The following is a 17,956-nucleotide window of genomic DNA, read 5'->3' as shown; positions in this document are numbered from 1 at the left end:
TGAGGGGAGGGGGCAAGAGAAGGGGAAACTCTCCTTTAAATCTAGCAGTTCCAAAGCTCACTGGCAGCTGCTGGTCTGTCAGTATGGACCCCCCCCCCCCGCCTGGCCTCCCCTCCGTCCTGGAGCAGCAAAATCAAGAGGCTTCAAGGTCTTCATTTATTCCAAGGATCCAACTAGAGGGTTGGAGGCCATCATCCGTAGGTCTCACAGGAGACTGGAGGAATGAGAGAGTTGCAGGCTGGGTGACCAGGAGCGATGCCTCTGCAATGGCCAGGACTGCCCGGGAACCCCAGAGCAAAAACCAGAGTGGGCACCCACCTAAAAGGGGTGAGAAGGACTCACCTAAAAGTGATGTCATGACCTTGTACAGCCACACACATACTGGTACCCCCCTCCCCCCAGTGCTTAATTGGGCAGTGGTGGGATGAGGGAGCTCAAGGGGCAGAGAATACCCGCCATAGTGGGCAGCCTGGCCACCCAAAGATCCACCCACCCACCCACCCATTATGCGCCAGGCACATGGAATGCTCAGAACAGCATTTAAAGGGGAAGGGAGAAGCAGCCTGCTTCCACCCTGCTGAGAATTTACTAACTCCTAAAAGGGAAGACGGGGGGATATCCAAACTGCCCCCCCCCCCAGTTTTCAACAATGATGATAACAATTTCATGCTAATGCATTCAAAGCATTCCAGGCAGGTTCTCCGCAATCCATACCAAACCCTGTTAAGATAATTCAGCACGGTTGCACCCACATTGGAGGAAGGTGAGTTGAGTCAGAGATGGTGATGGCTTGTGAAAGACCATCTAAAAGGACCATCCTGGGCAGGTGTATTTTTGCTGGGGCTTATTCCCAGGTCAGCGTTCTTGGGTCGGTCACGGCTGGAGGAAGATTTCAGGCAAATGTCTCGGCTCATTCCCAGTCCAAATGGTCTGGAGGCAATTCAGCATCCCTCCCCCAAGACTGTGAGGGACTGTGTACACAAGCAAGCACACACCTAAGCAGCAAAGGAAAAAAGGAATGGAAGCTCCAAGGGGATTTACTCCTGCAACCGAGATCGGGGTAAGAGCAAACTATTTATCATCCGGATGCCCCCCCCCGCCCCCCACTCCCAAGGGGCTGAATCAAAGGCACCCGTGAGACTTCAGGACTGCTGTTTCCATAGTCCGTAGCACTCCGAGAAAAGCAACACTCGGCAGGATCCTGAGAGAGCCGCCACACGCTTCAATATGGCACCGGGGAAGTTCGGACTGACTGGCTCCTTGCAACCGTGGCATGAATTGGATTGTTTCCCACGCTTGCTGCAAACCACCCTGAGCCTCCGGGGAGCAGGGGGGAGGATATAAATATCATACAGACAGACATACGTTCCATTCCCTCGTGTTGCGGGAGCTCAGAAAACCACCCCAGGGTTAGCACAGGCGGGTAAGGCAGAGCCCTTCCACCAGGATTTCGGTTGGGGCCAAAGCTAACATTTATCTACTGACCTATTTATGCCCACCCCCCCACTCATCTATTCACTCATCGGCCGCTCTATCTATGCACCGATCCTCTCGCAAATCACCCTGAACACCTGGGAGGATTCAACACAGACACGTTACGGCAGAATCATTACTGTTTTAATCTGTTTTAATCCGTCACTCTTTATTGAAATCCATTTTAAATGCAATTTTATCTGCCAAGCATTTTATATTTTTTGTACACCACCCTGAGCCAGCTAACTGGGAGGGCGGTCTAAAAATCCAGTAAAACTAAACCCAGTTCCCCACCAGCCTACAACATTTCTACAGGTTGTCACTGCTGCCCCCAACAAATCTGGACAGCTGGACCCAATTGTCCGAGCAGCTCTCGCTACCTGTGTTGCCCCTGAAAGCTCTGCTTAGCTGCTGGACTCACGCTCGGTGGCTCGGAGACAATCTACTGCCCTCTCGAGCTTTCATGCTCCAAGGATGGTGAGACCCCCGTCTGCTCCTTCCCTGTACCTCTTTTGGGAAAGTGTGACTAAATTATCTTGGTTGGTTCCAAAACAAGGCATCCCGTGCCTCTTGAATGCGATGTCCATTCGTGATCATGGGAACCCCTAAGATGTGTAAAATGCCTTCTCTGCTGATCGATGACGTTCTGACCTCAAGCAGGCTGCAGTGGGGAATTAAGAGGCACCGTCTGGTGGCAGAGTCAAGACTAACAGCATCGGCGCTTGTGAACCAGAGATCAGTTCTTCAGATGCGCTAGAGCATAATTCCATCAGGCCCCGTTCAGGCACTCAACAAGGAGGCAACGTTCCTTTCGGAGCAGCCCAACTGGGACATCTCATGCCTGGCCTACCAGCAAGTCCTGCAAGGAGACATTATGCAAGGCTTGACTGACGGTTGTCATGAGGCTCCTGTCAACGCCACCCGGCCAGGCCAAACTGCTTTAAAATGGTATCTGGAGAAACTCACTGAATGTGCTCATTTGTACAGTGCCCAAGGGAGTAGGAAGGGGACCAATTCCTAAACTCGAGTCCAAATATGGTTCTACTTTCAGCTTTCCCAAACCGTAGCTAATTAACTTAGCTCAGCCGCATTCTAACTTGCGGGATCCCTACGAGGGGCCGGTTCTTCCTCTTCAGAGCAACAGAGCAAACCGTTAGTGACAGTCGCACCTCCCCAGCATTTCAACCGCCAGTGAATGTGCTTTTGCAAAAATGTTTCCAACAACAAAGATGCCTTTTAAAAATATAGATTAGCATTGAAGAGGTGGCGACGCCATTAACAAATTCAAATTGACTGGCTACTTTGGACATGGCTACACAGATGCTGTCTCCATTGTGATGTAAAGCTAATGAGATTCCACCAGGAGATGAAAGCCATCCCCAGCACTGCCGGAACACTAATCATGTTTTGTGAGCAAAAAGTACGCGATTGGTACCACAAGCAAGAGGGTAGAGAAAAGCGGTTCTGAAACAGATCAAAAGCGTGCCAAGCATGAGGAGAAAAGGAGGGAGATGCCCCCGAGAAGCAGCAACAAACACTGTGAAGTTGAACACAGCAAGGAAACAGGGAAGCGGCCGCTGGGCACCAAATTAGATTCTTTCAAATGCACATGCTCCTCAACAAAGGAAGGAAGCGGCTAGAGGATCCCGCTGCCAGGCTCCATTAACGGGGCTGTTATTTTACCTACGCGCTCTGGGAGACGGCAAATCCTCCAAGCCCCATTGGACTTCTTCGGGTCTGTATTGTGACGGACAACTTGCAATAGTGGCTCGCTTCACTTACTGACCAAACCCTAAACAACCGCTGCTCATCTCGAGATCTTGTTGTGCACGCTGAACTTCTTCCCCAAACCATCTTTCGATTGGAAAGAGGGATACTGCCACCTCTTTTGAAACCTGGTCATTGCTTCTTACTTATGTCTACGTTTTTCTAGCACAGGCTTTCTTGACGACCCTGGAAGGGTTTCCTGAATGGGTAGGAGTTAATTTATTTTTTATATATATTTTCCAAATTTTTAAACATTTGTTGGGTGATATGATCATATATGGTCATGTTGACTTGCCCCCCCCCCCATGGCCAATGATGGGCCTGGAGAGGTGGGAAGGGGAGGGGCCCCAGGTGGGCGTGTACAAAGCTAAGCCTCCTGACCATATCCTGCCACTTCTGGGGTTTCTCGAAGCCTGAAGAATGTTTTAGGGGTTTCTCAATGGTAAAAAGGTTGAGGAGGGCTATTCTAGGGAAAGGGTAGCATTTTGTACTGATGTACAAGGCTGGTGACAAATGAATGTATTTGAAATTAGAAGCAAAGCTACAAAGCAAAGGGAACCCTACCTGCCACTGTTCCGCAATGTGTTTTCTTGGATTTTTCTTTTCTGTCATTTTCCAGGAAGCCCACTTGGGGCTTAACATTTTAATTGATTACCAATCCAATGAATGAATTAAACATTTAATTGCAGATTAGGACTTCCCCCTCCCCCATCCTGATTGATGCGGCTGGCAAAATGCAAAGGCAGCGGGATTCCTGGAGGATCTGCTATTGTCCAGGTCACCAATGAGCTGGATCAGACCGAAGATCTGCCTGGTCCAAGATCATTTTCTGTTGTGATCAGCCAGCAACTCCCAAGACACTCAAAATCAGGGGTACAAAGGCTATAACCATCCGGTGGCCTGTTCCTAGTCCCTACTAATCAAAGACATACCTGTAAACGGTGAGGAATCATTCTTGGAAATCATGGCGAAGAGCCACTGGCACATCCCTCAGATGCTTCCAATGCTTTCTGAAGCCATCTAAATCAATGGCAAGTACAGCATCTTTGGTATTTATTTGGCTACCCAAAAACAGCCCTGAGTGAAATCTCTGCTGAAATCAGTCATGACGGAATCAGTGTGGGTCACAATAACTGAACAGGGATGGCTTATTCTTACATTTGTTCTTGTGCCGCCCAATAGCAGAAAATGAATCCATACCCCCAAATTTGATAAAGGAATTATTCAGGACATTACTATGAGAGATAGATGGTTTGTTAAACTGTCCCTTCTATTCGGGATACATGGAACATTTCTTTTTGTTTCCCTGCTCCAATACATCTTTTATAGTTAAGGAGACAATAAAGGTCTCATGGGAAATTGAACTAAATTCTCATTGCGGACGAAAAGATACCATTGTGGGGGTTTATGTTCACTCTGCTTCCTTACATCAGGCTTTCTCAACCAGGATTTTGGGAAACCATGGGGTTTCTTGACAATCCTGGAAGGGTTTCCCAATTGGGTGGGAGTTAATTAATTTTTTCATAGAATCAGAGTTGGAGGGATCTCCAGGGTCACTTAGCTCAACTCTCTGCACAATACAGGAACTCACAACTACCTGCCCATCCATAGCGACACCCAACAATCCAACCATCAAACATCTCCAGAATCCAGCTGTATATATTTTATATAGATTTAAAATTAGTTAAACATTTATTGGGTAGACATGTATATAACCTATAATTCCCAACTACTGTTGTTGTTAGGTGCGAAGTCGTGTCCAACCCATCGCGACTCCATGGACAATGATCCTCCAGGCCTCCCTGTCCTCTACCATTCCCCGGAGTCCATTTAAGTTTGCACCGACTGCTTCAGTGACTCCATCCAGCCACCTCATTCTCTGTCTTCCCCTTCTTCTTTTGCCCTCGATCGCTCCCAGCATTAGGCTCTTCTCCAGGGAGTCCTTCCTTCTCATGAGGTGGCCAAAGTATTTGAGTTTCATCTTCAGGATCTGGCCTTCTAAGGAGCAGGCAGGGCTGATCTCCTCTAGGACTGACCGGTTTGTTCGCCTTGCAGTCCAAGGGACTCGCAAGAGTCATCTCCAGCACCAGAGTTCAAAAGCCTCAATTCTTTGACGCTCGGCCTTCCTTATGGTCTAACTTTCGCAGCCATACATTGCAACTGAGAATACCATAGCCCTGACTAAATGCACTTTTGTTGGCAGGGTGATGTCTCTGCTTTTTAGGATGCTGTCTAGATTTGCCATAGCTTTCCTCCCAAGGAGCAAGCATCTTTTAATTTCTTTGCTACAGTCCCCATCTGTAGTGATTTTGGAGCCCAGAAAAATAAAATCTGTCACTACCTCCATTTCTTCCCCATCTATTTGCCAGGAATTGAGAGGGCCAGATGCCATGATCTTTGTTTTCTTGATGTTGAGTTTCAAGCCAACTTTTGCACTCTCCTCCTTCACCCACATCAACAGGCTCTTTAGTTCCTCTTCGCTTTCTGCCATTAGAGTGGTATCATCTGCATATCTGAGGTTGTTGATATTTCTCCCTGCAATCCTGATCCCAATTTGTGACTCCTCTAATCCCGCCTTTCTCATTACATTCCCAACTATATTCTGCACAATTGCACCCCTATTGGGGTTTCTTGAAGCTTGAAGAATGTTTCAGGGGTTTCTCAATATTAAAAAGGTTGGGAAAAGCTGCCTTACATGCCGGTGTTGGTCTGGGGCGTGCCCATATTGATAGAGACAGTAGTATGCAGTTCATAAGTACTTGAGCACTCAGTTGTACACCACTCCTACTGTATGGCTGTGACCGGCACTCGTGCAGGTGGCAGCTTAGGCCTTCTGCCTCATGGATCCAGGAATTGTCAGCGGTGGCTTGAAACTGTATGTGAGAACCTGGCTCAAAGTTTGTGACCGCTGCTTCAGGTGAGAAGGCATGGAACACAGCCCAATAATAACAATTACACCCTCCCCCACCCCTGAGCAAACACTTTAGTCATGAAGGGTACTGATTCAGCCTGCTGACACCCCCCCCCCCAATGCAGATCTTGTCAGTATTCAATAGCTGACTCAGACATGCATTCATTCCACGCTCTTGCTCTGCATTAATGACAGGAATTCATCTTCCTACATTACAATACTTACATGCCCTTGCATGGGGAAAACTGTGCATCAGGACTGCATGCTGCATGGAAAGAGATCTGGATGCAAATCCAGAAACCCAAAGGCCAATTTAGGATGATGATGTTATCCATTCAGTCATGTCCGACCCTCAGTGATTCTATAAGAAAATTTTTGTCATATGTTTCTGTCAATGACTGCTTCTTTTAGTTAGTTCATGGTCATCCCTGTGTCGGCTTTGATTGTGTTGAGCCAGCAGATCCTTTGGCGACCACGTTCCCTTTTGCCGCTGACCATGCTGAGAATTAATGATTTTTCCATTGAGTCTGATCGCATGATGTGTCCAAAGCAAGTTAGCTTCAGCCATAATATCTTCCCTTCTAATGACATGGTTGGTTTGTCCCTCTCTAAGACTGTCTTGTTGGTAACTTTGGCTGTCCATGGGATTCGCAGCATTCGTCTCCAGCACCCTAATTCGAAAGCATCTCTTCTCCTCCTGTCTTCCTTCTTCAGGGTCCTGCTTTTGTATCCATAGTTTATTATGAGGAGGACAATGGCGTTGACTAGCCGGCGCTTTATATTACAGCTGATAACTTTGCTTTTCCATATTTGGTTCATGCCCAACATTGCGTTCCAGCCCAGTGTTATTCGCCGTTTGATTTCACGGCTGCATCCACCACTTTGATCATAGAGGCAAGAAAGATGAAATCATCAAGACATTCAATGTTCTCGTTGTCAATCGTGACTTCGGCACTACTGCCAGTAGTTGTCATGATCGTGGTCTTTTTGATATTTAGGTATAGTCCCATCTTTTCACTTTCTTCTTTTAGTCTCTTTATCAGGGTCTTCAGATCACGCTCCGATTCAGCAGGGAGTGTTGTATCATCTGCATAGCAGAGATTATTGATGTTACGACCTCCAATTTTGACTCCGATCGTAGATTCTTCCAGATAAAGCTTCCGCATAATTACCTCTGCATAAAGGTTAACAGAAAGGGTGATAATATACACCCTTGTCTCACTCCTTGGCTGACCTTGATCCAATCAGGGTCTCCATGTTTTGTTTGCACTGTGGCCTCCTGGTTGGTGTACAGTGAACTGATGTGGTGGGTTAAGTGGGACGACACTCCCAATTCAGGTAAGGCATCCCATAGCTTCTTGTGATCAACACAAACGCTTTAGAATAATCAATAAAGCATAGATGGATGGCCTTTGGATATTCATGTGTTTTTTTCAAGAATCTAGCACACATTTGCAATGTGGTCTTGGGTGCCGCAACCCTGTTGAAAACCAGCCTGGACATCCGCTAGCTGAGCATCAATGGTTGATTTGAGATGGTTCTGCATGATCTCCAATAAGATTTTACTTGCGTGGGAGATCAGGGCTATAGTTCGATACTTTGAGCAGATGCGAGCATCACCTTATTTGAATAATGGGATAAATACGGACCTTTTCCAGTCTATGGGCCATGTGCCAGTTTCCCAGACTTTTTGGCATAATGCTGTGATTGCTGCTGGTGGGACAGATCTGAGTAGTTCCGCTGGGATGTTACCTGTGCCAGGAGCCTTATTGTTTGGGAGCTGTTTCAGAGGACAGATCACTTCTGCTTCCACTATAGGCGGTTCGAATTCGTGTCAGGCTTTTTTGGCTGGTGACTGAGGCACCTTGGTGTTTGCATACAGTAATTCTTCTGCAATTCGTCACCATCGATCCTTGATGTTGGTTTGGTCAGTCAAGTCTTTTCCATTCCTGTCTTTGATGGTCACTTTACAAGCAGTGAAGGTGCTCCGGACTTGTTTCACCCGAGCAAAGAGGCTTCTGGTGTGGCCTCTACTACATTCCTCTTCCAGCCGCTTGCTTCGTTGTGCCCAGTATGCTTCCTTATTTTCTCTGGCAGCACACTGAAAATCTGCCTTTAGCCTCCTGAATTCATCTCTCATGCCGGCAGCTTTTGCCGCTCTTCGTTTTTCAGCAATGTTGATGGTGTCAGACGATGGCCATTTGCATCTCCTTTCCGGCTTTTTGAATGGTACATGTTCTGAAGCAGCTTCTATGACATTAGAATGAAATTCTTGCCCCAATTCCTCAGGTTTGTTCTTCACTTCTATGGCGTATGCTGGCGGAATCTTGATGACACACATTTTTCTTGATATTACGTAATCTGACTTTCAACTTGGCCACCAACAGTTCATGATCAGAGCCACAATCTGCTCCAGGAAATGATTTAACTGTTAGAATAGATCTCTGCCATCTCTGACTGCAAAGGATAAAATAGATCTGATTACGGTGTATGCCATCTGGAGATGTCCAGGTGTATAAACGGTGTTTTGGTTCATAAAGGGTGTTAGTGATAGTTAATTTGTTTTCTTGACAGAACTGGACAAGTCTGTCACCAACTTCATTTTGCTGACCTAGTCCAAACCTACCACAGATGCCCTGTTCTTGTTGGTTTCCAGCTCTGGCATTGAAATTGCCAATAACGTCTATCGTGTCCTTTTGAGGCATCTGTTTAATTGTTTCATGCACTTTCTCATACAATTCTTCGATTTCAACAGTTGCGTTCATTGGCTTTCCCCAAATTGGGATGGACATAATTCGGTCATTTACTGCTGTGTAACTTCCCACTGCACGAGCTGTTACCTGCAAGAAAGGCCACATCATTTCTTCGGATACTGTCGTGACCACAATAGTAGACTGTGAAGTCTTTGGATGGAAAGTGGCCATTGTCCGTCCAGTGTGGTCCACTGATGCCAAGCAGACTGATGTTGAGTCAGGTCATTTCGGGTTTCACAAGATCCAATTTTCCTTGCAACATTCCACGTACATTCCATGTTGCAATCTTTCTGGTTTTCCTTTGGCTCAGGCCTCTGCGTTCTCTGGGGGCTACATCGGCAGCGAGGTGTCCCAGAGGATAAACTGGCAATCTGTGGGGTGCTCTTCCACTCTGGAATTCCTGTTCCATGGAGAGTCACTAAGAAGTCAGGTGAAGTGTAGCTTGAAGAAGAAGAGTTGTTTTTTATACCTTACTTTTCTCTACCCGAAGGAGTCTCAAAGTGGCTTCCAATCGCCTTTCCTCCCTCTCCTCACAACAGACACCCTGTGAAGGAGGTGGGGCTGAGTGAACTCTGAAAGAACTGCTCTAAAAGAACTGGGACTAGCCCAAGGCTACCCAGCTGGCTGCATGTGGAGGAATGGAGAATCTAACCAAGTTCTCTAGATTACAGTCTGATACTCTTAATGACCACAGCAAGCTGGCCCTTTTGGAAACCGTGTGAAGCTGTTTTATTCAATTAGTTTACGGAGTCCAAGGGCTTTAGAGAGCAGGCAAGATGGGAACAAGCTATGAACTGAATCAAGAAGAAAAAGAACTGGTTCTTAGATGCCGCTTTTCTCTATCCAAAGGAGTGTCAAAGCGGCTTACATTCGCCTTTCCATACTCTCTCTACAACAGATACCCTGTGAGGGAGGTGAAGCCGAGAGAGCCCTGATATTACTGAAGAAGAAGAAGAAGAGTTGGTTCTTATATACCACTCTTTTCTACCTGAAGGAGTCTCAAAGTGGCTTACAATTCCCTTCCCTTTCCTCTCCCCACAACAGACACCCTGTGAGGAAGGGGAGGCTGAGAGAGCCCTCAGATTGCTGCTCCGTCAGAACAGTTCTATCAGTGCTGTGCTGAGCCCAAGGTCACCCAGCTGATTGCATATGAAGGAGGAGCAGGGAATCAAATCCGGCTCACCAGATTAGAACTCCTAACCACTACAGCAAGCTGGCTCTCAAGCCATCAGCTTTGGTTATAGCAGAGGTTCTCAACCTTCCTTATGCTGTGACCCTTTAATACAGTACCCCATGTTGTGGTGTTCTCTAACCATATAATTATTCACAGAAATTAAACCAGAACTGACCGATGGCATGAAGATTCCTTGTTCATGACCGTGCTCTTCGCAGTCATTGCTGCTTTCTTCGGGCAGGAGTCTGCATCCTTGGACCCAGCTCTACCGCCACCGGGCCACGAAGCGCACTTCTTCTTCGTGCTGGCTTTGCGTTCTGCAGCAGGGGTCTGCTCCGCCACTGCCGACTGCATTGAGGTGCTCCGGTAGGGTGGCAAGGCGGAGGATGAGGAACCCGGAGCTCCGGGTTGTTCCCCCCTTGGATGGCACCGGCCTGCACCTCCCCCGAGAACAAAGGTCTTGGCATCGCTGGGCCCTGTGCAGGCTGCTGCTGCCACCATGGAGCCGCCTTAAAAATCGGGCTCCTTAAGAAGTCCTGATGGGAAACTGGCTTGTAGCTCCCCTCGGCTTCGGTGGCCAAAGATCCTTAATTTTGATCTTAAGGAGGACATTTTTGTTAAAATGGCTGATGAGCTGAAGAGCAGGGCTCAAAGCATCCTGCCCAAGCTGTAGGGCAATCCAAAACTGGCTGGTCAGACTCGGGGCGCTCAGGAAGGTGGTTCTGAAAATCTGCATCTGAATGCCCCAGCTGAGCGAGCAGAGGCATGACCTAACCACCTTGGATGACTTCAGCCCCCCTGAAGGAGAACAAAACATCCCAAGCAGCATTTGCTCCATTGTATAGAATGGAATTTCTGTAACACTCAGGAAAGTCACATGATAGCTTGATGGCCCTGAGCCACAGGGTTGGGCCCAAGCACAGAAGACATGGCCTTCAAGGGCCCCGGGGGCAACTCTCGGGCTGCAGCTCTGCCACCCTGGTGCTCATGGGGTCACTTGGGGCAACAGGCTGTTAACCCTCGCCAGCCTCAACCCCCTTAAAGCCACTGCCTCCTTCCCATGGAAATGCCACACTGGTTCCCACCACACCGCCTTTCTTACCCATTTTCACTTCGGATCTGCACAATCCTCTCTTGATGGCAATTACTAGCTCTCCACCCCCACCTCACAGTTTGAGTGGGGAACCAACCAAACAAATTAAAAATGAACCACAATAAGGGTCTGAGAAGAAGAAGAAGAAGAAGAAGAAGAAGAAGAAGAAGAAGAAGAAGAAGAAGAAGAAGAAGAAGAAGAAGAAGAAGAAGAAGAAGAAGAAGAAGAAGAAGAAGAAGAAGAAGAAGAGCTGGTTCTCAGATGCTGCTTTTCTCTACCTGAAGGAGGCTCAAAGGGGCTTCCAGTCGCCCTCCCTCTCCTCTCCCCACAACAGACACCCTGTGAGGTGGGTGAGGCTGAGAGAGCTCTGAGATCCCTCTTGGTCAGAACAGTTTTATCAGTGCTGTGGGGAGCCCAAGGTCACCCAGCTGGCTGCATGTGGGGGAGCGCAGAATTGAACCCGGCATGCCAGATTAGAAGTCCGCGCTCCTAACCACTACACCAAACTGGCTCTCAATGCTAAAGCCAAGAAACCATCTATTACTAATGTAAAGCTTTTCCCTCAGAGGAAGGTGCTTCCTTTTGTCCTGAATGTCCACAGACTTCTGGGTCTCAGTGGGAGGATAAAGCCCAACGCTGACTGTAAAAAGCCCTGGAGCAGCAGACCCTACTCAATCCTCATCTCTTGCTCTCGGAGCCCGGCCTCTCCTGCTGGTCCTAACCAAAGCAGGCTCCTACAGGGAAGTGGGGGCAACTCAGAACTGGCAGCCCAGGAGGCAAAAATTCACGGGGGAAGGAAGGACTGTGGCGCATGTTCTTATAATCTGATTTAGGTTTGCGTGGGTCTATTTTATGAGTATTTAGTCTTGTGTTTTTCCAGCCACCGCGAGCCTGCGGAATAGGGAAGGAGTAAAAAACCCTTGAAGATAAAAAACAAGTTTGCTTTTTCCTTTTCGCTTACTGGATGGAGATATGTGAGGAGCTAAGAGAAAGGCTGAAGAGCGGCACCTGCAGAGTTTAAAATGTCAGGAAAATGTGGAGATGCGCCAACCTTTTCTTGTCTCTTTGTGTCCCTGCCCTTTCAGAAATTCCTCCCCTTGTTTCTGGGCCCTATTCTCTAAAACTCACCCTGCTGGTTTGCTGGATGGTTATAAAAGCTTATTCACCCCCAAGAATGGCGTAAAAGCGAGCCTCCAGGGGAACCTCAGTAAATACCTGCAGGTTTCAGCCGTAATGGGCCCTCTGGGAGCTCTCTCCTTCTCAAATTAAACGCACTCGGGGATCCTACCTGATCGGGGAAGGCACAAGCCTCGCTGACACAGCCCCAGTTTGCAAACAAAGCAGTCAAGACAAATTTAGCTCCGTAGGACAGGGCTGGGTGGCGGGGGAAAGAGGGAAAGGGCTGTGCTGCAGCTGCAGCTCCTGGGAAAGGAACGTCTGGGCAGCTTCCGTGGGCCTGCACCTTGCGAGCTCTTTGGAAAACCTGCCCTCCACAGGGCAACCGTTCTGGCGAGAGGCCACGGGTCTCCTCAGCAGCAAGGGGAAGGAGATTACAACTTCAGAGGAGTTTAAACAGAACAGTAGAGGGATGGGAGGAAATAGTAACTGGTAAAGAGAACCTGCAGGGCAGGGAAATACTCCTTTTGGAACGGAGCGAGAAGCGTCACCCAGACCTGCCAATGGCCCCGGCCAACCTGACCTCATCAGCTACTGGGAGCCAAGCAGGGTCATCCCTGGTTACTACTGACATGGAAGACCACCCAGGAAGTCTAGAGTTGCTAGGCAGAGGCGGGCAATGGCTGTGACGTGCAAGCATTTTCCACCCCCTCCCCCGGCAAGGACTCTTAACAACCCCCTCTTGTCTCTCCTTGAAACCTTCTTTGTTAGGACATCAGCAGTCTATTGAGGGAAGTGGGCTATTCTGCTGAGCCTTTGTCCCTGAACCCATTGGCATATTGGACCTTTTGACAAGGTCCAACCCATTGGCATATGCAAAATCTGCCGTGTGCATGACTGAGCAGAGTCTAGTGCCCTGCAGGGGGTGCTGGAAGAGATAGGTGCTTAGCATAGTTAGATTAGGAACTTCCTGACTGTTTCCAAATGATCTCCTCCAGTGGCTCTTTGGAGGTGTCCAGCTTTTCTCAAGCACACTTCCTCCCTGCTTGCCTCCAGAACAGCTGTTAACCAACAGAAGAATGACTGCAGACAACGGTTAGTTAGACTGTAGGGCCCCCTTTCTAATACAGCGTTTTTCTCTTGTGAATAAAAACTAATTTATTATTTAAGCCGCCTGGTGCTCTGCATAATCAAGCTCTGCCAATACAGCCTTCCCCTCCAGCTGCAAGTCACAAAGGGCCGTAACATGGGAGGGCAAGCTGTGTTTCTAGAACGGCCAGTCTGCTCATTGGTGCCGCGTGATTAAGCAGCCTCGTTTTTAGAAACAATTACTTTGGAAGCATCTCCATGATATTATTAGGACTCTTGAAATTCATCCCTTCTCTGCATTCCTATTGGGTTTCATTATTACTATCCCCCCCTTCTCACTGTACTCATCATGCTTTTAAAACTTCAGGGTCAATGCAAAGGACAAGATAAAGGGGTACGATGTGGCACGCCCATTTGTAGTACACTTGGACTGAAATTGCTGCCACTTGTGTCTCTCTGCTCTGACAGGCAGCAGCTGGAAGGGCTGCCAGAGGATGGTCATGGCTGGGAGCAGGTGCACAGGTCAAACAAGCATCCTGCCATGAGCCATGGCAGCTTCATTTCAGACTCAGGAAGCCCTGCAGAGGCTATGCCCCTCTAGCGAAAGCTGCCTTCTCCCAGATAGCTGGCCTCCGTCCCAAGACTGCCTGTTCTGCCCACACAGCACCTGGTAATGGGGGAGGCCCAGGGCTACAGCCAGGGCTTCCTCCATGCCCCACGGATGCTCTCCACATGGGCTGCTGTGGCATTACTTCTCCTCCCTGCCTTCTTGCACAATGTGCTGCCAGGGAAAGGAATTCAGAGGGCCACTGAAGTCTGGGCTAGGAGTGAACAACTGATCTGGCTTCTGATGTGTCAAACAGATTGGGGCTACCCATTTATTTACAACACTAAATGGGGATCCTAGGGGGAAGTGACCATGTCCTCATAGAATTCCTTTTGAGATGGGGAGCCAAGGAAGCTTGTAGCCAGACACGGATGTTGGATTTTCATAGGGCAAACTTTAATAAACTCAGAGACATGATGAGTGTCATACCATGGACGAGAATGCTGGAAGGGAAGGGAGCATGTGAAGGGTGGGCGCTACTCAAACAAGAGCTATTGCATGCTCAATCAATGACTATACCAGAAAGACGAAAACACTGCAGGAGCTCTAAGAAGCCTATTTGGATGAACAGAGAACTTCAAGAGGAACTAAGAAAGAAAAGGGAGATGTTCAGGAAATTGAGGGAAGGACAGAGCTCTAAAGAAGAGTACCTACAGGTTACTAGGCACTGTAGATCAATCATCAGAAAGGCCAAAGCTGAGAGTGAGCTAAGATTGGCCAGGGAAGCCCATTGTAACAAGAAAAGATTTTTCAGTTATGTGAGGAGCAAACGTAAAGTAAAGGAGGCAATAGGCCCACTGTTGGGTGCGGATGGACAAACTCTAACAGAAGATGCAGAGAAAGCAGAAAGGCTTAGTGCCTATTTTACATCTGTTTTTTCCCACAGGCCAAAGGGTTTAGGCACATCTAGAGATGGCAGTAGCCAACGGATAGTGTCTGGGTGGCAGGTTGACATGGACAGAGAGGTTGTTGAGAGGCATTTAGCTGTACTGGATGAGTTCAAATCCCCTGGGCCGGATGAAATGCACCCGAGAGTGTTCAAAGAACTTTCCAGAGAACTTGCACAACCCTTGTCCATCATCTTTGGGACCTCTTTAAGGACTGGAGATGTCCTGGAGGACTGGAAGAGAGCAAACGTTATTCTGATCTTCAAAAAAGGGAGGAAGGATGACCCGGGAAACTACAGACCAGTGATTCTGATCTCTGTTGTGGGTAAGATAATGGAGCAGATATTAAAGGGAGCGATCTGCAAACATCTGGAGGAGAATTTGGTGATCCAAGAAAGTCAGCATGGATTTGTCTTCAACAGGTCCTGTAAGACCAACTTGGTTTCCTTTTATGAGCAAGTGACAGGTTTGCTGGATCGTGGAAATTCGGTTGATGTTGTTTACTTGGATTTTAGTAAAGCTTTTGATAAGGTTCCCCATGATGTTCTGATGGATAAATTGAAGGACTGCAATCTGGATTTTCAGATAGGTGGATAGGGAATTGGTTAGAGAACCACACTCAAAGAGTTGTTGTCAATGGTGTTTCATCAGACTGGAGGGAGGTGAGTAGCGGGATACCTCAGGGCTCAGTGCTCGGCCCGGTACTTTTTAACATATTTATTAATGATCTAGATGAAGGGGTGGAGGGACTACTCATTAAGTTTGCAGATCACATCAAATTGGGAGGACTGACAAATACTCCGGAAGATAGAGACAGAGTTCAACGAGATCTGAACACAATGGAAATATGGGCAAATGAGAACAAGATGCAATTTAATAAAGATAAGTGTAAAGTTCTGCATCTGGGTCAGAAAAATGAAAAGCATGCTTACTGGATGGGGGATACGCTTCTAGGTAACACTGTGTGTGAACGAGACCTTGGGGTACTTGTGGATTGTAAACTAAACATGAGCAGGCAGTTTGATGCAGAGGTAAAAAAGGCAAATGCCATTTGGGGCTGTATCAACAGGGGCATCACATCAAAATCACAAGATGTCATAGTCCCATTGTATACGGCACTGGTCAGACCACGCCTGGAGTACTGTGTACAGTTCCGGAGGCCTCACTTCAAGAAGGACAGGGATAAAATTGAAAGGGTACAGAGGAGAGCAACGAGGATGATCTGGGGCCAAAGGACCAAGCCCTATGAAGATAGGTTGAGGGACTTGGGAAAGTTCAGCCTGGAGAAAAGGAGGTTGAGAGGGGACATGATAGCCCTCTTTAAGTATTTGAAAGGTTGTCACTTGGAGGAGGGCAGGATGCTGCTCCCGTTGGCTGCAGAGGAAAGGACACGCAGTCATTCTTAGCAATAGACTTTCTATCATGACGCTTTCAGATGTACCCTCTTGGATTCGATAAACACCTCTGGACTCTTTTCTCTGAAAAATGTCCCAGTTGTCTTGTCTCCTGCGAGAGAGTGGCCTTGGCTCGACACAGTGACTCAGGGGAAGCACTTCTGCTTAGCATGTAGAAAGTCCCAGGTTCAATCCCTGGCATCTCCAATGAATGATCCTGGGTGTAGGTGACATGAAAAACCTCTCCCTGAAATCCTGCCGTGTTACTATTAGATGGAGTAGGCAATAGACCCAAGTTTCTGATTCCATATAAAGCTGCTTTAAGTATTTAAGTATAGCCCTCTTTAAGTATTTGAAAGGTTGTCACTTGGAGGAGGGCAGGATGCTGTTCCCATCGGCTGCAGAGGAAAGGACGCACAGTAATGGTACAACGATATAAAAGTACAACGATATAGGCTAGATATCAGGGAAAAAAATTTCACAGTCAGAGTAGTTCAGCAGTGGAATAGGCTGCCTCAGGAGGTGGTGAGCTCCCCCTGGGCAGGAACAAAACTAATGTTTTAAGAGCTTGTCTTTTTCCTTTTCTTTGAAGCTCAAGATGACAGCTTTGGGTGGGGAGAGCAGAAGGAAAATCGGCTGGGGTTCTGATCATTCCCCCCCCCACTACCCCCACCACCACTGGTGCCATCTCTCTACAAGTCTGGGAGTTTGCAGTACGGGAGAGAAGAAGAACGTGGCTTCCGGCTGATCACCTGGGCGTCTAATCCGGAGCGGCCACACCCATGCCACTTTGCAGGGTTCAGAGCAGAAATTCCACAGCGGGAGATCAGAAGCAGACTCCCAACTATTTTCTGAATTATTTATAGTTTTAATTACATGGTAAACAATTTTTTGAATTCCATTTTGTGTCTGCATGTTTTGTATTACAAACAGCCATAATAAATCAACTTGACTTGATTCCCAGCTCATCTCTTGTCAGCTGGGAGTGGCTTCTGCGTGTTGCAAAGAGCTTGTTCCTGCAAATGTACGTGAGCGAGCCACAAAGCCCTGCTCAGCAGTGGTGAATGGGCAGTAAACCAGGCTGGCATCTGCTTGCGCCTGTTCTCGTCAAAGAAGCCCACAAGCCAGCTCAAAGGACCGGACAGGCAACAATTCGGAAGGGCACAGCGGGCGTCCGGCCAGGATCAGGCCACAAGCCAGACACTTGCCCAGAAGTAGCCCACAGCAGAGCCAGGAACCAGAATCAGCACAAGTAGCAGCTTTCCTACTTCTCAGGGTTGAAGGGTCCAGCCTGGGGACACCTGATCTCAGAAAGGTACCTTGAACTTTTAAAGGCAGAGTGCGCCTCATGTGCCGGCCACCTGGCAGAGGGTGCTGAGGGCCAGCACTCTCAGCCCACCCAAACAGCATGCAGACCAAGGTGGCTCTGTGGTTTCGGGCTCCGAGGTTCTGAGCTCAAGGCACCCTGGTGTCTTTGGACCTTCAGAGAATTCTTTCAACAGCATAAGCCCTGCACATGGACTAAGTACCCTCTGTGAGTTGCAGGTGGAGGGTGTGGTGGGACTACTTTGCGGCAGAAATCGCGTCCACTAGCTCTCGCCCAGCCCAATTATTTAGGGTAGTTCGGACCCTTCCTTCCCTCGAGGGAGGGCATCCAAATAGTAGTCAGTTGGAACTTGGCTGTGAGGCTTT

At 48.1% G+C, this 17,956-nt stretch overlaps 1 protein-coding gene and 1 long non-coding RNA gene across 6 annotated transcripts in view; one reads left to right on the top strand and one right to left on the bottom strand.

The window, feature by feature from the left end:
• MED27 (mediator complex subunit 27) overlaps positions 1-17,956 on the bottom strand; it is a 397,023-nt gene that overhangs the window by 173,917 nt on the left and 205,150 nt on the right. The gene's annotated exons all lie outside the window — the stretch shown is intronic.
• LOC143821911 (uncharacterized) lies at positions 552-17,165 on the top strand. The gene is made up of 2 exons (XR_013225965.1): positions 552-3,447; positions 16,857-17,165. It is a non-coding gene; the product is annotated as an uncharacterized LOC143821911 (long non-coding RNA).

Source organism: Paroedura picta, chromosome 12 (genome assembly GCF_049243985.1).
Source record: "Paroedura picta isolate Pp20150507F chromosome 12, Ppicta_v3.0, whole genome shotgun sequence".
Classification (NCBI taxonomy): domain Eukaryota; kingdom Metazoa; phylum Chordata; class Lepidosauria; order Squamata; family Gekkonidae; genus Paroedura; species Paroedura picta.
Note: the sequence above shows the minus strand (reverse complement) of the source record. Positions and strands in the feature narration are given on the sequence as shown.